Here is a 26,136-nt window from a genome sequence, read left to right as displayed (position 1 = left end):
ACCTAGCTCTAACGGAAGCTCTTACATATTTTGAACCAATCAACTTGCCAACCATCATGATCGAGAGAATGAGTAAGGTGGCGCGAATTGTGTAAGGAGGACTTGGTCTCCCGTATGGATTTTTTTTAACGAAAGTCCTTACACACTTTAATGTAAGAACTGGTAGAGCCTCCTTGGGAACTAAGGACCATGTGTTCTCTCTGGTCACCTTAAAGGAGTGTGAGTTTGTGCCACAGGGACCAAGTGCTGGAAGTTCATCCACTCTCTCAATTCTAATTGAAGCACAAGAAGCGAAAAATGCAGAGATCAAACAACTCAAGGAGGAAAATGCCCTTCTACAATCCCAACTAGCTGAAAGACCAAAAGAACTAGGTTTCGATCGAGAAGCAGAAGAAGAAATTGAAAAGCTACGGATAGAGAAGGATCAGTTAAGAACTCAAGTGGACGCACTCAGAGATGAGATGATGAAGGATCTATAAGTCCATAGAAATTGATCTATACTTGTTCAGCCGCCTCAAGTCTCTTCACTGTCCATAAAATCCTTCCTAGCCCCCATCCTTTTTGCGTAAAATTGAAGTCACTTTTTTTCTGAATTTTGGCAGATTTGTAGTTTAAGAGCCTATTTGGATGAGCTTATGCCTATAAGCTGCAAACAGCTTATAAGCTAAAAAAAATTAAGTTGGGGTAGTCTAACTTATTTGTTTTTTGCTTATAAGCTATTTTCAGCTTATAAGCTTCTGTAGATAAGCTAAGTCAAATGGGCCCAATTATTTTTTTGAGCTTATTTTAAGCACAAAATGACTTTAAGCTGGCCAGCCAAACAATCAAAAAAGCTGAAAACAGCTTATAAGCAACTTATAAACCAATCCAAACGGGCTCTAACTATTATTTGTGTATACTGAATTGATTACTATCTGCGCTTGTGCTAATCTATCTATTGGCATATAGATGTGCTCCTGTGCATTATTATTAGCTTGCTTTCCACTATCTTACTTAGGATTATGTTGCCCCTGCGGCTCTGAGTTAATCTGAACTTCTTGTTGGCTGTGCTTTAATCTTTTTTTTTATGATGGAAAAAGGGGGAAGATATAATTATGTAGTGAAAAAGTGAACTGAACTGAACATGAGGTGAAAGTGAATTGAACTGAACATGCGGTGATTAAGGGGGAAGGCATGTCTAATAAATGATTGTGATGCTGTAAATTCATAAATGTGGGAAGGATGTGCTGAGCAAGGGGGAAGAACTAGAAGATTGATATGTGATGATATTGTAGCAATTTTTGTCTTCCAGTTAAAAATGGTATTATGTTGCTAACATGTCGCAGATGCCTTGACAATGATGGTATGCTTCGCAGGGGGAACAAGTGGGAAGCTAGTTCTGAGGGGGAACATAGTCTATGAGATTGTCATCATCAAAAAGGGGGAAATTGATAAGTTCAAGTGCCACTTATTTTGATGATTGTCAAACTATTTTAGAACCAGATAGAGACCTGGTCTGTAACCTGCTCTCTGTGCACCTTACACCGTCAGTAGAGAATAGTTATAAAGCCGAGCCACTTGCTGCACACAAGTACAGCTGTGAGTTAGCCCATGCTTTAGGTCAAAGTGAATTAGTGGTCTCTATAGATCCCACATACTCCCACTATATATGCAACATGATGGCAACATATTGAGCAGACTTGAAAACGTAATCTAAATTATGATCTAGACATAAGATTTAGTCTAAGTTCTTTATATTATTGTGAGTCTTTATTCGTTTGTGCTGAAATTGTAAACCTACTCTTCTTTTTAAAGGAAGTTGTTTGTAAGTAGATCAAAATTCTCAAAGGGTGCTTATTGGAAGTGTGTTTCCTCAAGCTTTTGAGTGGTACATTAGGCTAGGATTAGTCTAAGTGTATTTCCTCAAGCTGTTGAGTGGTACATTAGGCTAGGATTAGTCTAAGTATATTAGTGTCTTTATCTAGAGTTAGCTAAGTGGAGTTGCTTTATGCAAGGGTTGAGGGACTATGAGAGTTAGCTTCTAGGTTACATAAGCGTTATTGTAAGGGTGAGAGATTATGGGAGTTAGTTCCTAGCTTACGATAAAGTTGTAACCTGAAGTTTCTCGATGTAGTGGAGTTGAAATCCTACTGGGGTAGGTCGTAGTTTTTAATCCCTTGAGCAAGGAGTTTTCCACGATAATATCGTGCCTTCTGTACTTACTACGTTGCATAAAGGAACTGTCACTCAACCAGGTCCCTCATATATTGTGTTTTGTGAACGCACATCCTGCTTCACTATCCGTATCACATAGGATTCCTTACCCATATCTTTCATTTCAAAATTCTTAGAGAGAAAATATTTTATCTCACGTAATATGCCCAAATCATTAGCAGCAAGTAATATGTCGTCAACATGCATGACTAAGAATATAAACTTGCTCCCATTGATGTTTGTGTATATACACCGATCAAAGGTGTTTTTCTTAAATCCAAAAGATGTTATGGTATCATTAAACTTTCTATACCATTGTCGTTAGGCTTGTTTGAGTCCATCTATTGACTTCTTTAATTTACACACCATTTGATCATTTCCTTTAATTTCGAAACCCTCTAGTTGGTCAGTATAAAATTCCTCCTCGAGGTCTCCATTAAGAAAGGCATTTTTCTAATCCATTTGGAGTAACTCTACATCATAATGAGCCACCAAAGCTATAATAATTCTTAATGAGTCTTTCTTTGAGACAGGTGAAAAGGTCTCTTTATAATCAATGCCTCCTTTCTGAATATAACCCTTGGCAACAAGTCTGGCTTTATATCGTTCAATATTGCCATTTGAATTACGGTTGGTCTTGAAGACCCAGCTTCACCTGCTTCTTTTAGAAATTTTTGGCAATTTAACAAGATCCCAGACTTTGTTATATTCCATTGATTTTAACTCTTCTTTCATGGAATCAATCCATTTGTTAGATTCAATACTTTCTATGGCTTGTGAAAATGAAATCGGATCTTTATTAAGTCCAATGTCGAAATTTGAATCTTGTAAATAAACCACATAATCATCTGGAATAGCCAATTTTCTTTCTCTTTGAGATTTTTCTTAATGGTACTGTTTGTGGTTCATTTGCGTCAGATATTTTTGAGTTAGTACCTTCCTGGAGTGTTTCATTCAAATGTTGCTCAGTATTGTCAAAGTGTTCTTAGACAACAGGAACAATATTTTTTATTGGTGTGGAAGTAGATACATTCATGGGTAATGAAATATTAACCCTCACCTCTTTTATTTCCACACTTTGTCATTCAACTCTCCCACTAACATCACCATTTTCAATGAATCTTGCATTACCTATTTCAACAAGTCTTGAGCTATGGTTTGGACAGTAAAACCTATACCCTTTAGATTTCTCTGGGTAACCAATAACGTAACCACTTACTATTCGAGAATCTAATTTATTTTGATGTGGATTATAGGTTCTAGCCTCCGCTGGGCAACCCCAAACATGCATGTGCCTTAAACTAGGTTTCCTTCTAGTCCACAATTCAAAAGGAGTCTTTGGAACTGCCTTACTAGGAATCTTGTTTAATAAATACACAGCGGTATTAAGAGCATACGTCCACAGAGATTTGGGTAATGAGGAATTACTTACCATACTTCTAACCATATCCATAAGTGTGCGATTACGCCTTTCTGTAACCCTATTTTGTTGAGGTGTTCCTAGCATAGTATATTGTTCACATATGCCATGTTCCTCGAGGAACTTTACAAATGGACCTGGACATTGTACCGATTCATTATATTTTTCATAATATTCACCACCTCTATCTGACCTAATGATTTTCACCTTTCTATCTAATTGTCTTTCAACCTCATTGACGTACTCTTTGAGGGCGTCCGTTGCTTGAGATTTTTCTTTCAGAAAATAGATATATCCATAACATGAAAAATCATAGACAAAAGTGATAAAATATTTTTCTTCACCAAAAGATGGAACATCAAAGGGTCCGCCCGCAAATATCATGTGTATAATTTCAAGAAGCTGGGTGCTTTTTGATGTACCTTTCTTACTATGCCTGGTTTGCTTTCCCTTAATGCAATCCAAACATATATCAAAATCAGTAAAATCTAGATTCGGGAGAATCTCATTCTTTACTAATCTTTCTAACCTTTCTTTGGATATATGACCCAAACTTCTGTGCCACAAGTAAGCAGAACTTTCATCCAGTGAACTGCGTTTAATTCTAACATTTTGATGAATAGAAAAAAGGGATTTAGGAAAAACATTATCGAGTTTCAATTTATCTAATCCATCAATAAGAACAGCAGAACAATAAAAACAACATTCTTATATAAATTGAAACATCCATGTCCAAACTTCAAATCAAATCCAGAAACATCAAGTCTTGAAAGAGAAATCAAATTCCTAGAAACTTAAGGAATATAAAGACCTTGTAATAGATCAAGGTGATGTTCAATCTCCAAGATCAAACGATAATTCTCTATGCCTTCAATTGGAGCCTTCATACGATTTCCCATGAACAAGAATTCCTTATTTGGATTTGTAGTTTGAATCGTAAGAAATCCCCGCAACATAGTGAATGCATGAGTAGTTGCACCAGAATCAAGCCACCAAGTATTATTAGGAACTTCTACTAAATTTGATTCGAAACATACAAAAGCACTAAAAGTACCTTTCTTTTCGAACCAAGCTTTATGTTTTTGGCAATCTTTCTGATAGTGCCCCTCCTTTCTACAGAAATGACACACATCTACCTTAAGTTCCTTATGAGCATCCTGTTGAATTTTAGCAGTTCCTTTCTTCTTCTTGAACTTGTTGGCCTTTTCTTTAATTCCTTTACCAGCTCCTTGACCCATGAGGCTAATAGAATGACTTCCTTGTTTCTTAAGTCTTGATTCCTCCTGAGTAAGCATACTGGACAATTCACTAACACCCCACTTATCCTTAATAGTGTTATAGTTAATTTGGAATGGTCCATACTCAGGAGGAAATGATTTCAGAATAAATTAAACCAAGAAGAAGTCATCCACTTTTATCCCCAAGGTCTGGAGTATTGCTGCAATATTAGTCATCTCGATGATGTGATTTTGCATACTACGCGACCCATCAAACTTCATGGTCGTGAGTTCAGCCATTAGTGTACCAGCGAGAGATTTATCAGCAGAACGAAAACGTTCTTCCACAAACTTCAGGTTTTCCCTGGCACTTTATATCTGTGCAATAGTACTTTTAATGCTGTTGGCAATAGTCATTCCCATAAACATAAGGCTCAATCTGTTAGAGCGTTCCCATGCTTTATGGAAAGTACCAGGTTTTTCTTTTAGCAGAGCCAATTCAAGATCCATTACACCTCAGTGGAACTAGACTTGTTCATGCCACTCATAGAAGTTCAATCCGTTGAACACAGTAACAGATGAAGCAAGCGAATGAAGAGGAATAGCTGGGAAAATAGATATAAATGCTCACAAATTAGAAAATAATGTGGATTCAACAAAACAATAAAAGTATATCGTAATTCTCCTTTGGGTGATACTACAACATACTATCATAAAATAAATGTCATTTTCAACTTTAATAGGCAATTAAATATTTTCAATCAAACATATGCGACATCTTTGGATATACAATACATATTTCATTAAAGAATACTAATTTACCTCATTATGTTCACTACTCATAGAATAATTGATTCACCTTTGGGTAAATCCTTAAGTTCAAGCAATAATGAAAGTCAATTATCCATTTACTTTCAATAATAGGCATTTCATTAGTTTACTAGATAAACGATAATCTCATGTATGCATATTTTTTTTAAACATACTAGTTCGGCCACTTTGGTGACTAACAAATTATATTAACATAAATGCACATATAAAATAAACATCATAACTATCTATGCATGTGAATATTTTCAACATTTTAGCTTGGTCAATTTGGTAACTAACAAACTATATGTAAATTAGTACATACATAATGTTAACATGAACATAATGTATGCATAAATATTAGACATTCTAGTTTGGCCACTTTGGTGACTAACAAACTATATGCAACTTTAGACACATACACTAACTATTACTTAATGTAAAGAACACTTTTCATAATATCACATATAAGAATTAAATCACAGCTAATGCATTATGTGGGATTACATGCGTGTAAGTAGGGAACCTATGTATTCCAGAATCTTTTAGAATGAAACATCATCACTTTGAGTGTCTAAAATATTTAGACAGTAAACCTAACAACAACCCCAAACATAATTGCCGAGACATAAACTAAATAAAACCAAGTCTAAGTATTTTGTCATGCCCCAAACCATGGCCTGGGCGTAACACGTCACTCGGTGCCTGACTACATGTGACCGAGTGAACCACATGGCTTGCTGAATCAACATGAGGCATACATGAGCGGAACTATGGCATGGATGCATGATGAGCTTTTGTAAAACATAGTGAGTCACAATATAATATGGGAATACTTGTTTAAATCTTGAATACGAATAATATCATAAAAAGGGCCAAACAGGCTAACAGACTCTGAAAGTCTAACGTGACATAACTGACTTTCTAGTCTATGAAACCTCTAACAAAATCTGATCACGAAAACATACTCGCTGGGACAAGGCCCCCCAGCATATCTTTAAATGCATAACTAATAAAAGGAGACAATGTATAAACCCCGAATGAGGTGGGGCTCACCAAATAAAGTTGATACGAGAAGATCCTAATGAGCAGAGGCGTCATCCTGTAAATCCGTACCTGCATCGTGAAATGCAGGCCCCCGGGCAATAAAAGGGGACGTCAGCACATTGAATGTACTGGTATGTAAAGCAACTGAAATAAATAACACGGGACACAGAATAACATGATAAGAGCTTAAACAACATGATAAGAGCTTAAATTAAAAACCTGGACATGAACATGAGCATGAGCATGGATACATATATATATATATATATATATATAATATAACATGAGTAAAACATGGTAAGTAGGGAGAGTATTTCATAAACTGATAACCTAATATCACCACGTGGGTAGGTGGATTCTCGTACCTCGCCAGACCAGCAGAGCCCCTATACCTTGCCAAGGTATAAGGTGGTAACGTGCCAGATGGATCCATTCAGTGGAAAATTAAAGAATTATCTTAACTGGGCGGAGCGATCCTTATCCTACGGTGGCTACGTAGTTTCAGGCTATCTGAGCCTTCTCGATAACTTGTGCAACTCTCAAAAACATGGACATGATATAGTTGGCTAAGAAGCCCAAGATTTTCGTGAAATAACTTGTAAATAACTTGTAATCATGACTTCACGAAATAACTTGTAAACATGGTTTCATGGAATAACTTGTACTTAGCATGTATGCATCTTGAATCATGGCATGGAGATAATTATATAATACAATTGTATGAAAACTTGTAGACATGTAGGATATTCGTGAAATAAGCATTTTTATTTAAAAGCATGCATGCAAGAACCCATAGAATACGAGATATGAGTTTTCACGGATTATAGAACGATTCTCAATAATCAAAATGAAATATCAAGAACACAACAACGAGATTATATCACAAAGCTTAATATAATATAGTACATGGACCTAGGGTTATCATGAACATGGCTAAAACCCTAGTTTTTGGATAACCTGCGTATAATCATGGAAGGAGAAGCGTGGGAAAGAACAATGATGTTCCCACACATAGATAACAACCCTACATACCTGGTAATGCTCTAACATGTAATAAAAATCTGATCTTGGAAGAAGAATCCTAACCTTTGGCCTTGAATTCCTTTCAATTAGGTTTTCTTGAAAACCCTATGTCAAGAGCATGAAATTTCTACTTAGGATTGATAGAAAATTAATGGAATTCACTTAGGGTAGTGTTAAAAGGCTTACCTTGATGCTTGAAGAAGTTGAGAGGAGAGGGTTTTCGTTTTAGGGCTTGAGAGGAATGAAAATAATGAAATAGAACTGGGTTTCCCGTCTTTTAATGTCTCAGTCGCGGCACCATTACAGACCATGTTACAGTTCGTGCCACAGGTTACAATCTGTAACACTGGACCATAACATGGGCCAAAATTCCAGTGAGCAACTTCATTTTTGGGTTATGTTAGGGCCACCCGTTACGGGCTGTAACATGCGTTACGGTCCGTAACGATGAACCATCCTTGGTCCAAAATTACGAGACGATGATTTTTTAAGCCTACCCATCACGGCATAAATGACGAACCGTAACACACGTTACAGACCGTCCCTTGGAGCGTAACACAGGGTTCTCTGAACTAAAACTTATTTTTCGATCCCAACACTCTCCTTCTTAGGTTTCTAACCTCCTGAGTCATGAACATGATTTAATATGGATTTTACGAAGTGTTACAATATCTCCCCTTTGGGATTATTCGTCCTCGAAAGATGGGTTGTGGTTAAGATTGGGACTGAACATGGCTTGAATACATGAACGTGAAGGAAACATGACATGAAATATGAGACATAAAATGACGCGATTACATGGGAACATGAATACTGAAGCATGAGACATAAGCGTTGGATACATGACATGAGCGTGAAACATGAGACATGACTTGACATGGGCTAGGGGAATTTACCTTGGGCGTTCTCTGCTCGTTTTCTGAACAAATGAGGGTATCTGGATTTCATATCCTCTTCTGCTTCCCATGTAGCCTCTTCAACTTTCTGACTTCTCCACAGGACTTTCATTGAGGCTACTTCCTTAATTCTCAATTTGCGAACCTGACGATCAAGAATGGCTACGGGGATCTCCTCATAGGTCAAACCATCCTTAACTGTTATAGTATCAGCAGGAACAATCAACGACGGGTCTCCCACACATTTCCTCAACATGGACACATGAAACACGGGATGTACAACGGCCAACTCTTGTGGCAACTCAAGTTCATAAGCGACTAGCCCGACCTTTCGTCGAATTTTGTAAGGTCCAATATATCTAGGACTAAGCTTCATTTTCGTGCAAATCCCATAACACCCTTCATGGGTGAGACTTTAAGGAACACCCAATCACCAACTGAAAATTCTAAGTCCCTTCACCTTACATCTATGTAAGACTTCTGGCGACTCTGAACTGTTTTCAAACGTTCTTGAATCAACTTGACTTTCTCCCTAGCCAGATAAACCAAATCTGGCCTTAACAATTCCGCTTCACCCACTTCAAACCAACCAATTAGTGACCTACACCTTCGCCCATACAGAGCTTCAAATGGTGTCATCCCAATACTAGCATGATAATTGTTATTATAAGAAAACTCAATGAGAGGCAAGTGATCATCCCAATTACCTTTGAAATCTAGGACACATGCTCTCAATATGTCCTCAAGGGTCTGAATAGTACGCTCTGCCTGGCCATCTGTCTGTGGATGAAAAGCTGTGCTGAGGTTCACCTTGTTATCCAATCCTTTCTAAAAGGATTTCCAGAAGTTCGCTGTGAACTGAGCACCACGATCTGAAATATAGCACTGGGGTCCTATGCAATCTGACAATCTCTTTAACATATAACTTGGCGTAATCCTCTGCTGAATTTATGGTCTTGACTGGCAAAAAGTGCACCGACTTAGTAAGCCGATCAACGATTACCCATATAGAGTCATGCTTTCTAGATGAACGAGGTAGACCTGATACAAAGTCCATATTGATCATTTCCCACTTCCAGACAGGAATATCAATATTCTAAGTCAAACCACCGGGCCTCTGGTGTTCGACTTTCACTTGCTGACAATTTGGACACTTAGCTACAACTTCTTCCATATTCTTTTTCATATCATTCCACCAATAAATCTCCTTAAGATCATAGTACATCTTAGTGGAACCTGGGTGAATGGAGTACCTGGAGTTGTGAGCTTCTGATATAATTCGCTCTCTGAGCCCATCCATATCTGGAACACAAAATCTTCCTCGGTACCTTAAGGAACCGTCATCTCCCCCTTGTTCAAAAGTCGCCGGCTTATGCTTGTGAATCCCCTCCTTCAGCTACAATAAATAGGGATCACTAAACTGTTTCTCCTTGACTTCAACGACTACAGAGGAAAAAGCTATATTCTGAACAACCACACCACCATCCTCGGAATCCAAAAGTCGAACTCCAAGACTGGCCAAACAGTGAACTTCCTTGGTCTTAACTCTCTTATCTTTATCAACGTGGGCTAAACTCCCCATTTAACGCTGACTAAGAGTATTGGCTACAATATTTACTTTCCCTGGATGATAGAGAATATTCACATCATAAACCTTAAGCAATTCGAGTCATCTCCTCTGCCTAAGATTCAGCTCCCTTTGCTTGAAGATATACTGCAGGCTTTTGTGGTCTGTGCAAATATCAACATGCACTCCATACAAATAATGACGCCATATCTTAAGTGCAAAAACTATAGCCGCCAACTCTAAGTCATGAGTCGGATAATTCTTTTCGTTAACCTTGAGCTGACAAGACGCATAAGCTACAACCTTACCATGCTGCATTAAGGCACATCCGAGACCAACTCCCGAAGCATCACAATAAACCACGAACCCTTCGGTTCCTTCTGGTATCCTCAAGACTGGAGCAGAAGTTAGTCTCTTCTTCAACTCTTCAAAGCTTCGCTCACAAGCATCTGACCGTTGAAACTTAACCTTTTTCTGAGTCAACTTAGTCAACGGAGCAGAGATATAAGAAAATCCTTCAACGAAGCGTCTATAATAGCCTGCCAGATCCAAGAAACTTCTTACATCAGAAACTGATGTGGGTCTGAGCCAACTCCTCAAGGCATCAACCTTCTGAGAATCAACTTTAACACCTTCACCTGAGATCCCATGGCCTAGGAATGCCACTGACTCAAGCCAAAACTCACACTTTGAGAATTTTGCAAAGAGTTCGCGATCTTGAAAAGTCTGCTACACTATTCTGAGATGTTATGCATTATCAGCCTCACTACGGGAATACACCAAAATATAATCAATAAAGACAATGATGAATAAGTCGAGATAAGGCTTGAAGACCCTATTCACAAGATCCATGAAAGCAGCTGGCGCATTTGTCAACCCAAATGACATAACAAGAAATTCAAAATGGCCATAGCGGGTTCTGGAAGTGGTCTTCAGAATATCAACTTCCTTAACCTTCAACTGATGATAGCCTAATCTGAGGTCAATTTTGGAATAACATTGGGCACACTGAAGCTGGTCAAATAAGTCATCTATTCTAGGAAGAGGGTACCTGTTCTTAATAGTGACCTTGTTCAACTGACGGTAGTATATACACATACGTAAGGAACCGTTCTTCTTTTGAACGAAAAAAACTGGTGCACCCCAAGGCGAAACACTAGGCCTGATAAACCCCTTGTCAAGAAGGTCTTCCAATTGGGCTTTTAACTCTTTAATTCTGCTGGAGCCATTCTATATGGCGGAATAGATATCGGCTGCGTATCGGAAAGTAGATCAATTTCAAATTCAATCTCCCTGTCAGGAGGGATTCCTGGAAGATCTTCGGGAAAGACCTTGGGAAATTTATTTACAATTGGGACGGACTGAAGAGTTGGAGTCTGGGCATCTGAATCCTTGACTCGAACTAAGTGATAGATATAACCCTTAGAAATCATCTTTCTGGCTTTTAGGTAAGAAATAAATCTACCCCTGGGTATTACTGAGCTACCCTTCCACTCTATAACTGGCTCATTAGGGAACTCGAATTTCACTACTTTGGTTCTACAACATACCATGGTATAATATGAAGCTAACCAGTCCATACCCATGATTACTTCAAAGTCTACCATCTCTAACTCCGCTAAGTCAACTATAGTTCTGCGGTGATAAACTAGGACTGGACAACCCCTATAAATATGCGTAGCTATGACTGGCTCTCCCACAGAGGAGGATACTTCAAAGGGTTCATGCGATTTCTCTGGTTCAAAATCAAATTTCTTAGCAACAAAAGGGGTTACATAAGATAAGGTGGATCCTAGGTCAATAAGGGCATATACGCCAAAAGTGAAAATCGTGAGTGTACCTGTGACAACATCTGCACAAGCTTCTATATCCTGACGACCTGGCAACGCATACAAACGGTTTAGACCACTGCCTGTGTTGCCGGACCTTGCCGTTCCACGCCCCTGCTGGGCCTGATTGTGACGAGGAACTGCTGAATTTGTGGACTGCGTCACATTACCGCTGGTACCCTGTCTAACTGATGGGCAGTCCTTCTAAAAATGGCCCTTCTGATCACATCTAAAGTATGCATCAGTACCCACACGACATTCACCTGAATGTCTCTTATTACACTTGCCGCATATAGGATGGGTATAAGTCGACTGACCCACGCTAGCCTGAGAGTAAAAACTCAATGGTCTGAAACTCTGCTTGTAATCATTTCGAAACTGCGGGACTGGGGCACTTGCTGTGGATGGAGCAGGTCCTACTGACCTGTTCTTAAAGAACTTTCTGTTTCCATTGCCACTGAACTGTCCGATAGACTTGACCCTCTTGTTGAACTCATTGTCTTTCTCTTTCTATAAGGCTTCCTCCTCCTTTAGCCTTGTCTCATTCCCTTGTACTAAAGCAACCATCTTGGATATAGTCATTCCCCCGTTCTGTGCAGCAATATTGGCCCCATTATAGAAATGGCAATCAAGACCTCCAACAAACCTCCTCACTCTTGCCCTCATGTCCGATACCATATGTGGAGCATGCTTAGCCAGACTAACAAATTTCAAATAGTAGTCCTGAACTGACCTGCCATTCTGCTTAAGCTTTTGGAATTGTTCAGCCTTAGCTTCTCTGACCTCTATTGGCATGAAGTGGTCCAGGAAGCGCTTGTAAATTTATCCCATGTAGCATCAAGTACATCCTCACCTCGGGATAATTCCCATGATTCATACCAAGTGTTATCAATGCTCTGCAGCTGATGAGCTCCAAAAGTAGCTGCTTCGGTTTCTGTAACTGACATAATCCTGAAGATTTTCTGAAGAGCATCAATGTAGTCCTGAGGGTCCTCATCTTTCTTTGTCCCCGTGAAGACTGGGGGATTCATGCTGAGAAAGTCCTTAGTCCTAGAAGACTCTCCATTATTCCCTGAACTTGACCCAGATTCCTGACATTAGGCCTGAGCTGCTACCAACTATGTGAGCATGTTGATAGCACTCCTAACATCCCCATCTAAAGCACTAGAAGGTGTGACTGTAGGAGCGGTTGGGGCTGTTGTCTGAGTCAGAACGGTCTCTTCGCGAGCTGCTTCGGCGGTAGCCCCTTGGCTGGTGGCTGTGGCCTTTCTAGTGTATTTTCTTTTCGTATGCATTTTCTAAAAATACATACACACATAAATTAGAAAGACATCCTGAGCGTACTGCTCTAACTGCACGATCTAGGTTATGAAAGAAGTGAGACAATCCTGAATGTCTTGATGGTTAACTGTTTATATGCATGGGGCTCTCACACATATAAAAGTGACCCCACTGGACAAAATTTCATAGACTCCCTAACGAAACTTCAACCTAGGCTCTGATACCAAGCATTGTCATGCCCTGAACTATGTCATGGGTGTAACACGGCACTCGGTGCCTAACTACATGTGACCAAGTGAACCACATGGCTTGCTGAATCAATATGAGGCATACATGAGCAGAACTATAGCATGGATGCATGGTGAGCTTTTGTAAAACATAGTGAGTCACAATATAATATGGGAATACTTTTTTAAATCTTGAATACGGATAATATCATAAAAAAGGGCCAAACTGGCTAACCGACTCTGAAAGTCTAACATGACATAACTGACTTGTCTAGTCTATGAAACCTCAACAAAATCTGATCACCAAAATATACTCACTGGGACAAGGCCCCCAGCATACCTTTAAATGTATAACTAATAAAAAAAGACAATGTTTAAACCCTGAATGAGGTGGGGCTCACCAAATAAAGTTGATACGAGCAGACCCTAATAAGCAGAGGCATCGTCCTGTAAATCCGTACCTGCATCTTGAAATGAAAGCCCCATGGCAATAAAAGGGGACGTCAGCACATTGAATGTACTGGTATGTAAAGCAACTGAAAGAAATAACACGGGACATGGAATAACATGATAAGAACTGAAACTGAAAACCTGGACATGAGCATGAGCATGAGCATGGATATATATATATATATAACATGAGAAAAACATGGTAAGTAGGGAGAGCATTTCATAAACCGATAACCTGATATCACCACGTGGGTAGGTGGAGTCTGGTACCTCGCCAGACCAGCAGAGCCCCTATACCTTGCCAAGGTATAAGGTGGTAACGTGCCTGATGGATCCATTCAGTGGAAAATTAAGGAATCGTCCTAACTGGGCGGAGCGATCCTTATCCTATGGTGGCTATGTAGTTTCAGGCTATCTGAGTCTTCTTGATAACTTGTGCAACTCCCAAAAATATGAACATGATATAGTTGGCTAAGAAGCCCGTGATTTTCGTGAAATAACATGTAAATAATTTGGAATCATGATTTCACGAAATAACTTGTAAACATGGTTACATGGAATAACTTGTATTTAAAATGTATGTATCTTGAATCATGGCATGAAGATAATTATATAATAAAATTGCATGAAAGCTTGTAGACATGTAGGATATTCGTGAAATAAAGATTTGTATTTAAAAACATGCATGCAAGAACCCATGGAATACGAGATATGGGTTTTCATGGATTACGGACAGATTCTCAATAATCAAAATGAAATATCAAGAACACAACAACGAGTTTATATCACAAAGCTTAATATAATATAGTACATGGAGCTAGGGTTATCATGAACATGGCTAAAACCATAGTTTTTGGAGAACTTGCGTATAATAATAGAAGGAGAAGCGTGGGGAAGTACAATGATATTCCCACACGTAGATAGCAACCCTACATACCTGGTAATGCTCCAACTTGTAATAAAAATCTGATCTTGTTAGAAGAATCCTAACCCTTGGCCTTGAATTCTTTTTAACTGGGTTTTCTTAAAAACCCTATGTTAAAAGCATGAAATTTCTACTTAGGATTCATAGGAAATTAATGGAATTCACTTAGGGTAGTGTTAAGGGGCTTACCTTGATGCTTGGAGAAGTTGAGAGGAGAAGGTTTTCGTTTTAGAGCTTGAGAGGAATGAAAATAATGAAATAGAACTGAGTTTCCCGTCTTTTAATGTCTCAGTCGCGGCACCGTGTTACGGTTCGTACCATAGGTTACGGTCCGTAACACTGGACGGTAACATGGGCCAAAATTCCAGTGAGCAACTTCATTTTTGGGTTAGGTTACGGCCACCCGTTACGAGCCGTAACACGTGTTACGGTCCGTAACGATGAACCGTCCTTGGTCCAAAAGTTACGAGGCAGTGAGTTTTCAAGCCTACCCATCATGGCATGAATGACAGGCCGTAACACACGTTACGGACTGTCCCTTGGAGCGTAACACAGGGTTCTCTGAACTGAAACATATTTTTCAATCCCAACACTCTCCTTCCTGGGTTTCTAACCTCCGGAGTCATGAACATGATTTAATACGGATTTTACGAGGTGTTACATATTTGCATTAAAGCTTCATAATAGAACAAAACTACGGATTGAAATTCTTCATATCTTCATATCATGGCTCTTCATCATGAAATATTTACTTTATGGGCTAAATATTATCAACTAGCAGAAACTTTATTTTCTTAAAAAAAAAAAGATTCAGAACTAATCTTCTAATATGGGCAGTTTATAATAATTAGGTTGATTAGAGAATATCTAATTTTGTAAACAAATGTAAGAAGGTTAGAACAACACAGGTTCATGATTTCATTAACAACATCATATTCAATTGTTCAAAAATTGTCAGAACGACACAACCATAAATATTATGTTCTCTTACGAAAATTATTGATTCAAGTTCCAAGATCTGATATCACATGTATGATTAACTTAATATACACAGGATCTTGAACACAATAATCTTACATGGAGATAATACGAAAGACATAACTGATGCGGAAGACATTGTCATGAAAGCAGAAGCATTACTTGTAGAAACTAGTTTCTACCTCCTTGTCCTAGCCTTACGCTACCACAACCGTCAGCGATAGAAAAGATGTAGAGATTTTGTGGTAACCCTAATGGGTGGAGGCAAAACCAGTTTATAGAGGTTGAGACTTAATCCGGTACGTCCATCAAGTAACCAATCTAACGTACGAGATTTATTCTCCATTAAATATTAGTTGTGGGTTTTACATTAATTGGGCCACATATTAGAATTAATAAAATTCTAACACAAACTTCTTCTTCAAATCTTCGGCCACTTCCGTGAAATATTTCAGTTGTGTTTTAAGGTCAATAACATGCAATTTGAAAAATAAAAATTCAATCATTTTTCTAGTTAAACCTAGATTGCGCAAGTAATCTACTATGTTGAAAGAATTGCTAAGAAAAACTAAGGTAATTAAATAGATTACAAATTCCCTATCATTTTTTTTTAAAATTTAAATCCAAACCAGATCAAATTTGAAAAAAATATCGATTAAGGTTTATTTTCGATTTGGATCGATTTTTAAAGTTAAGCGTGAACATCCCTACATTCAAACCCACTGACTAATAAATTTTCAATTATTTCTTGATTTAAATTGCTGATCAAAGCATGAACCAAAATGAGAATAGAAAAATCACTCATTGCCCAAAAAAAAAAAAAGAATAGAAAAATCACTTACAAAGTCATGATAAGTTTCAACTAAACAGTCAGCTCCTCCTGATGCAAAATTCACTCCATGACCAACTCGGCTGTCTTCACCAATCTCAAGATAACACGTAATGACTGACAACTCAACATATTCGGCTAAAAACAACAAAACCAATTAACTTATCATTTCATATGATAATATTCAAAATGTAACGACCCGTTTGGTCGTTATTGCTTTTTCGATGCTTTTGACCCTTTCCCGAACTTTTTTAGCTCACATTTGACCCGAGGGGACCGTTCACATGCTTTCTGAGGTCTTTGGATACGATTTGGGTGACTTTGTGAGAAATTTCAACTTAAAGCGAAAGAGTTCACTCAAAGTTGACTTTTAGGTAAACAGACCTTTTTCAAAAATTCGTTGATTCCAAGAGGTCCGGATGGTCTTTTAGAACTTGTGTATATATTTGGTTTGGCTCCCAATGCACTCGGGTGCATTTTGGACTTGGGTTGGGAAATTGGTTTTGAGGTATCGGGGGTTGACTCAGTCAAAGAGACCTCCATTAGGAATTCTGAGGCCACGAGTACGTTCGTAGCATATTTTTGTATATGTCTGCATCTATGGTTTGTAAGCAGATGGTCTCGGGTGATAGTCGGGATTTTGGGTTGAATTAGTGAAAACTTGGGAGTTTCTGGTGCCTGGTGCCCGCTATGGCGGCACCAGGACCGTGACAGCAGTACCGTTGTAGCGGCTTGTGTATTTGGGCATGACCGCAGGACCGCTGAAGCGCTAATATGAGCGCGGAAGCGGGTGACGGTCAATTAGATTCATTAAATGTGTGTTAAAAGCCCTAAGTCCTTCATTTAATACCACTCCAAAAATAGAGCTATTGGGATCATTTCAAGGCATTTCTTGGGGGAAAATCATTGTGCTAGGTCCTTCCATCTTCATTGCTATTCCATATTCCATTAATCACCTTAGGAATCCATTAATCATGCTAGTTTCTTAAAGAAATGGTGGATTGAAAGAGGGTTTTTTGGGTTCTTCATTCTAGGCTAGGTTAGCTTCATTAAGCATGTAATTGATGATTAGAAACTATTATTGCATGATTCCTTCCTAATTAGTGACTAATTTATGAAATTGGAAGTTAGAGTTCATACCCAAATTTGGGTGTTTTGCCTAGAATCCGAATTTAACTGATTGTTAGTTCTTCTAGCTTATAATTGATGGGAATTGATCACCTAGAAAATTAATTTCATGTTGAGACCTATAGATTCCTTATTCTATCTTTCTAGTTCATAAACCCCATTTCATAGATTGGGATTTGGGTCTTGAATAGAAGTAAGGTTTGAATGATGTTTCTTCTTGATTGTAATTTCATAATTCGGATATGACTAGACTTCCATTATCTCGAGGCTCAAAGGAAGGGAAATACCAAGGTTTGACTATTGGAGACTTTGTTGTTTGGCTTTCCAAGTTGGTTATAGTTTACTTTATGGTGAGACTTAGGTTAGCGAAGAGTATGTTTTAGATGATATTGTCAGAGAATTCATGTAAACCTTCGGGTATGAAGTTGGGTTGGGTATTGTCTTAGGTTGGCCCTTGTTGTATGATTTGGGGGCTAGCCACCCCGTTGCTTTGTTGACTTATCTTGTTCTATTTACTTATTGGCTCGTTGCCACGTTGAGACATCTGATATTGATGATTAGTGATATATCATGGCTATGATATTGCGGTACTTTACTTGATGGATATTGAGATGAGAATTGTGAGTCCATTATGGCTTGTTGTGTAGCATTATTATTGATATTACTTGTGTGCCATGTGTGGTGCTGCTTGGGATTGAATTGGTTGTTGATATTACATTGCATCGTATTCATACTTATTTCCATCGTACTTTGATATTGCATTGTTATGGTACCGATGATGATAAATGAGAGAGTATAGCCTCCGAGTTCTTTGCCGGAGAGCGTAAAAGAGAGATGAGAGTCTGTGATCCGAGGTCATTTACCGGAGCAAAATGAGTGTATGTTTCCCGGGGTCTCTTGCCGAGAACGAATGAGTGCTCCATGCCTGAGGTGTCTTGTCGGGATCGAGAGAGTGTTCGTCGCTGAGGCTATTGCCGGGATGAGTGGTACATAGACTTCGTGGGTCCTCCACGGGTTATGCTGCCGAGATATGATGTTTCATCGATCGGAGTGCATGCGTACGGTTCATATGCATTGCATTCATCATACATACATTATTGCATTGCATTGTACCTCTTGGTTTTTTGTGATATGGTTGTGTATGATTGTGATATACTGGCTCAGAATGGTTATACTGAGACTTGGCATAGTTGGGTTTAGATGATGTAACATAGGTGATGACTTGTTGTGATATGATTGTGATATACTGGTTCGGAATGGTTATATTAATACTTGGCACAGTTGGGTTTAGCTGCTATAACATAGGTGATGACTGATACTACAGATATGGATTCGTGTTGACTTGTACCTTGTTGTTTTACGTGTTTATCTTGCTTTGTTGTCTTTATATACGTTAGCTAGCCTTAGTTGGCCTATGATACATATCAGTACTTGTTGTTCATATTGACCTGCACTTGTTGCATTCTTATATGAATGCAAAGTACCAGGTTGGATCTTCTTCAATCCTCGTGGCTGATATTCGGGGATTACTGATTCGAGTCTCTTCAGGGTGTGCATGAGGACGTTCGCTGCCCGAAGATTCTTCCTATTATTATGTCTTGCTTCCATTTTGAGACATGATTTTGAGACTATTTATGTATTATTACTCAGACTTGTAGTATTTGGTTTAGATGCTCTTCTATGACCAAACCAGATACTAGGGTGGATTTCATTTACTTCCGCACTTATTTATATTGTATCTGTGAGACTTACGTTATTTTACTTTCTTCCGCTATTTCTATTATATGTTAAATGTTGGATTAAGGGTTCTCCTATCGAGGTGGGAAAGGTAGATGCCCGCACGACTTAGTGAAATTGGGTCGTAACACATATACATACATAATAACAATTTCGATCTTTTAGTACTTCATCTTTACAATAAGACAATTCTATCGAAATGGATCCTTTTTTAATGATAAAATTTTAGGAAACGTTAAAATCTATCTAACTCTTGTCTTTTGGTAAATTAATAAGACTGAATCTTAAAGACTGTTGCTACCCAAAATCAGTAACGGAGCCGGGACTTAACTTGAGGGGGTCCAAATATAAAGAAGTAAATCCACAAAGAAGCCAAGAGGTGTCAATATGTAATACGTATACATAAAAAGAATTTTTTTACCTAGCTACACAGTGTAATTTTCCAATAAGGGGGTGTCAACCGACACCCCTCAACTACATGTGGCTCCGCCACTGCCCAGGATTATAAGGGCAAAAAAAAAAAAAAAGCCTTGTCTTTAGAAAGATTTATCTTGTATCTAATAATGCATGTTGCTCACACATATTTGTATAATTAAATATATTCTAAGGTATCCGACCTACGAGAGATGGGACTACATACAAACTCAATATCTCCTATCTATGTAAAGGTAGAGATTTAACATTACCAATAAAATTAGAAATGATACGACCATCACAGAATCTGCCAGTAGAAGGGTTGAAGAAGGATTCACATTAAGGCGACCAATTAGCTTGGAATTGAGTAGTAGTGTTGATGTAGTTGTTATTCCCAGGATCAAAGAGGGAATCACCAAACACAGGGCTTTTTGCTTTTGAACTGGCGATTTTTTTCATAATCATAGCTACCAAGACACCCAAATGGTATGGAAATTAGAGACAACCACATGATGATGAAGCCATGAAAGAAGGCCATAATTAGCAACTGTAGTTTTTAGCACTAGAGTTCTACTTCCAATTAATTAAGAAGATGCCTAGCTAGCTCCAGGTTCTTGGATTTCGTTATTCTAGTGATTTGAACTATAAAATTAAAGAGTGATTGCGTACGTGTTCTCTAATTAGAGAAGTTTTTTTTTTTGGCAGGCAATTATATTATTAAGTCTTAAAATAGATACTTGACCTGGGGAATATAAAAGAACAAAAATTAGAAAGATATAAATAAACTACTCCCAGTAGAAGAAATGCATTTGCTTGAGTGAAGTAACATGTTAGCTTTTGCAATATCAATATATATTATTGACAATATTAATGATGACACTCTTAATGTGTAGGTGCAAAAAGGAAGAAAAAGCTATCATGTGGAAAGAAGTAAAACTTCCAACAAGAAGAAGAAACTCTCATATGGAAAGAAGTAAAACTTCCAACAATCAGAAAATATGAGTCAACTACAAAAGGAAATAGGATTGGTCAAGCCCCACATCAGAAGAGAAAGAGAAGCTCTCAAATGGAAAAAAAAGTAAAACTTCCAACAATCAGAGAACATGAGTCAACTACAAAAGGAAACAAGATTGGTCAAGCCCCACATCAGAAGAGAAAGATTACTAAAATCTGTCCACAATGAAAGAAGACTAATCAAGTCCAGCTGAAGGATGCGAATCAATCAAGCAGATTTCTCCAAAAGGAAAGAAGATAAATCAAGTCCAGCGAAGGATACAACCAATCATACAGATTCTTACACCATCTACAGCAAAGAAAAGGAAGTAAATATAGCTCAGCAAGCCGCGTCAACTCTACAAAGGAACAAAGAATCAAGATCAATCAGCGGATACCTACAAGATCCCAGATTGAGACAAACTCCCTCGGGTTACCTTAGAGCAAGCAAATTAGAATCGATCAAATGGAAAGATTGATTCATCATCATCTGTCAAGGTCTCGAAGCAGGACTATCCACAAGTATAAATACAGTCCTCACAAGCCGAAGACACTTACAACTTCACTTGAGCAAAATAGCTATTTACTCTTCATCTTGTAAAAGCACTGTAGTCAGTCGAATATTATAGTGTTAGAAACAGAAAAGAGAGAATAGTTAGATATACAGGTTGAGGATGTCATTAGAAGAAAAGTTGGAAACTATCAAAGTTGGAGTCACGGTTCAAGTCGAACCATCTCTGTAATCAAGTTACTACGTACAAAAGTGTCACGCCCCGAACCATGGCATGGGCGTAACACGCCACTCGGGCCTTGCTTGCATGTGTCCGAGCGAACCTCATGGCTTGCTTGTCAACATGGGCATCAAAACAATATAATCTATATGATGAAATTTAAATGAATCATGAAAATGTAATTTGCGGAATATAGTCTTCAAATTATCTCATAGCATGAAATATCATGAAAACATAATAGTCTGCAAACATGAAAGCACAATTGACTCTGTGAACTAACATCTGTCTATGAAACCTCTAAAACATGTCTGAATACTAACTACCAGGACATGGCCCTGGACTACCATAAACTGAATACTAATGCAGACTCCATGTTGAACTCCGAGAGGAGTGGGGCTCACCACTAAGCTGATAACTGAAGTGATCCTACTGCGCAGGTGTATGCTCCTGAAAACCGGCATCTGCATCGTGAAGTGCAGGCCCCGAGCAAAGGGACGTTAGTACATGGTGAATTGTACTAGTATGTAAAACCTGCTGAAACGAAGAACATGACACAACATAGATATAGGACATGAACTGAAACTGAATGTAACTTGAACATGAGCATGAAACGTGAGTAAAATCTTAAAACAGTAAATCAATAGAAATACTTGTATATAAAACTACTTGTAACGTGGGGAATGCTATAGTATAACCGACAACATGGTCTGGTACTTGCGTCCTACCAGCAGAACACTCACAACCTTGCCAGGGATATGGGATTTAAGTAATAATAAGCATGTAAGGATCTAAACTGCATAATGAAGGTGTTGCCTCCTTACTGACAACCCTTATCCTACGGTGGTTACGTAGTTTCAGGCTATCTGAGCCTTCTCGGTTAACTAAGCAATTCCCAAAAACATGAACATAATATAGTTGGCTAAGAAGCCCATGATTTTCATGAAATAACTTGTAATCATGATTTCACGAAATAACTTGTAAACATGGTTTCATGAAATATCTTGTAATATGGTTTCATGAGCTAACTTGTCATAGTCTTACGAACATGTTCTTGATTCATGAGTAATAACAATAGTTCATAATTATATATATATATAATTGACTTGAAAACATGCTTGTAACTTGCTACATAAAATCATAAAGTTTCATATAAACATAATGAGAATACATGAGGAAGAATTCATGATTCATGGATTAAGCTAGGTTTCCTAATAACCGTAATGGAAGATTAGGAATACAATAACAAATATAGATACAAAATTCATGTACATAAATACATAAATACGGGCTACCAATATGTTGGGTTTAATGCCCTAGGGTTTGAACTTCATGGATATCAAGAAACAGAGCATGGGGAAGAACGTAGAGATTCCCACATGTGGATGGAAGTTCTACATACCTTAATTGCTCCAAAACTTGAATTAAAGACTTGAGCTTTGAAGAAGATTTCCAAAATCTTGAATTCTTGAACCTTAAGATGGGTTTTCTTGAAAACCCTAGTTTAGGAATCATAATTTCTTGTTTATATTACAAGGATAGGTATTAGAATTGATTTGGAATAATTAGAGTAGGCTTACCTCGGTGTTCTTGATGATGGTGGAGGGTAGGAGGTCGTTCTAGAGCTTGAAGGAATGAAAAATAATGATTTGAACTGATATGGATGAATATATACTGTTCTGGAAAAAATAGATTTTCGGCCCAATTAAATACTGGCCGTATTTTGAAATACGGGCCGTATTTTGAAATACGGTCCGTATTTTGACATATGGACTGCACTGTGTCTCTTTAGTAAAATGGACATAAAACTTTGTACAGGTGTCCGTTTGACCCCCATAATATACCGTTGGAAAGGTATTTCAAAGCTCTACAAATTGTATGAAGGACGTTTTCCCAAATTCCAAATAGGTTTTGAAATACGGGCCGTATTTTGAAATACGGTCCGTATTTAACCATTTGACATCAAATTGCCAAATTCCAGAATGCTCAGAAATCCTTGGTTTTAGTTTACGATTTGAAATACGGGCCGTATTGTGAAATACGGTCCGTATTTAACTATATGACATTCAACTGCCAAATTACAAAATGCTCAGAAATCCTTGATACCAGTTTACGATTTGATTTACGGCCCGTAAACTAAAATACGATCACTGTTCATGGGCGTAAACTCCCATCCTACAACGAAACAGGGAAATTCCAATTCCCACATTCTTTATCTGATTTTCTAAGTCTTGGATCATGGTCAAATCTTAGGTTAAAGGTATGGGATGTTACAATATCTCCCCCTTGGGATCATTCGTCCTCTAATGATGGGTCATGGTTATGAATATGGCTGGACATGGCTTGAATACGTGAACATAAAAGAAACACGATGTAAAACATAAGAGCTTGACATGGTTACGTGGGAACATGGTCATGGATCATGAGAACTGAATACGTGATTACATGGAAACATGTATATGGGGAACATGAAACTGAGTAGCACCTACATGAATGAGAATCATGAAACATTTGTCCTCGATTTATGACTAGTTGTTAAGAATCGCTACTAATTCTGGAATCTACAAAATTTATGGCAGGACTTCCTTCATAATTCGGACCCTCACGCCATTTCTCAAATTCCTATCAGCTAACTAAAGTACCAACACACAACTCACATAGCATTAATACGCATGATGTGACATAACGTGATTACTGAATCTTGAATGTAGCTAACATAAATACTGAGTTGGCTTGAACACACGAATATTGGTTGAATGATTTCATGATTACTATACATGGGATTTGGAAGAAATGTGTAGGCACGAATGACATGAGTACTGGAAATAGGCACGAACATGACATGATTACTTGGGCGTGAGATGCATGACGTGGGACATAAATACACGAAGACTGGATGACATGAATACATGAGTGCTAAACTGTCATGAGATACAAATACGTATGACAATGGATATCGTAACATGGGATTTGAATGTCGAAAACATGATTGTTACAACGTGTGGGTTGAGTACTAAGCGCGTGTAGGATTTGGATATTTAGAGGCTTAATCACAGACGTTCGTTTGTCACCATGGTAATATGAGATAGGAGTATGACTTAGGCTTTGAATGTAAGCGCAACTCGATGTGAATGTGATAGACTTGAGTCATACAACAAGAATATGACCCTAACATAGGTATTCATAAATCTCTTGCATAGACATGACATGAATACGGCGAATCTGAGTAGAATACTCCTGAGATAAGTACCACAGGGTACATGAAAAGATATCTATTTGAATATAGGAATGCACCTCACTTCTGATTATCTTGTTAGTTGTTAATCATGATTATGAATACCTTAGCTCAACTTACTCATTCTCATGAGCGAATTATAGAGGACTGAGAAAAAAAGGAATTATTGGTACTATTCATATAAGACACTTTGCTTTAGAGAACAGACATGACATGGTGCATTTTACGTGGAGGACGTAACGTGGAACATGCGTACATGAGAACGTGATTCATATGACATGAAACGTGCATACGTGAATGGCATGACATGGACATGGGTACATGAAAAACATGGCGTTCACATAAGTATCTGCATACAATGGCATATAAACTTGAGTTCGTGAGCATTGAAGTAAGACTAAGGCATAAGTGTGACTTGCGTCGAGTACAATTGTAGGCTAACTCCTGGGTGGCATGGATAAAACATTACCTTTAGTATTTGGTTATACGGAAAGAATAGGACATGGTTCAACATAGCTTACTCTTATCACCGTGAGTAAACGCCCTTGTTATAAATAAGGCTCATGAAAGAATGGATTATAGGCATGAATAGTTCGTTCCTCGATCATCTACGACATGGATAGAAAGTCACCTTGAACATAACGAGGCCTAGATACTTAGCGAAAGGAAAAAAAATCATGTCGTCATGATCGTAAAACATTAGCTAAAGGAACATAAGCACGAATTACATAGAATCATGGGTAGGACATCCATCTTGGTTCACCTTCATTATTATCTCATAAAATCATTGTTACGATACCGCTATAAATCGAATGCATAGCGAAATGAATTGGGACACGAGTATGTGGTAACATGGATAACATATTCATAGGGTTAAAATCATTATCAGATTTGAAAATCACTTAGATGCTAGAACATGGACCTGAGTATAAAAGCATGATAGATACGTGAGACCTGAATGCGATTTTTTTAAACTTTAGACATGAGCACACCAGAAGTGCCAGACATGAAAGGACATTCCCTTGCATAACTTATTGTCGTATGAAGTCTTAATTCTTGTATCTTAAACGTGGAGTGTAAAGCTCTAACATGGGCATGATATGGGTACGATAGGCACGAGTAGAGTACATCTGGGCATTAGAACCACATAGTACATGAATTACTCTGAAATTGGAATCGTTATACCCTTAAAACCCGCTATTCGATCTA

General features: G+C 38.1%; 1 pseudogene; it reads right to left on the bottom strand.

The window, feature by feature from the left end:
* LOC132628800 (GDSL esterase/lipase 1-like) overlaps positions 1–20,509 on the bottom strand; it is an 80,971-nt pseudogene extending 60,462 nt beyond the window's left edge.
* Positions 20,510–26,136: the final 5,627 nt, after the last annotated feature.

This window comes from Lycium barbarum, chromosome 2 (assembly GCF_019175385.1).
Source record: "Lycium barbarum isolate Lr01 chromosome 2, ASM1917538v2, whole genome shotgun sequence".
NCBI lineage: Eukaryota > Viridiplantae > Streptophyta > Magnoliopsida > Solanales > Solanaceae > Lycium > Lycium barbarum.
Note: the sequence above shows the minus strand (reverse complement) of the source record. Positions and strands in the feature narration are given on the sequence as shown.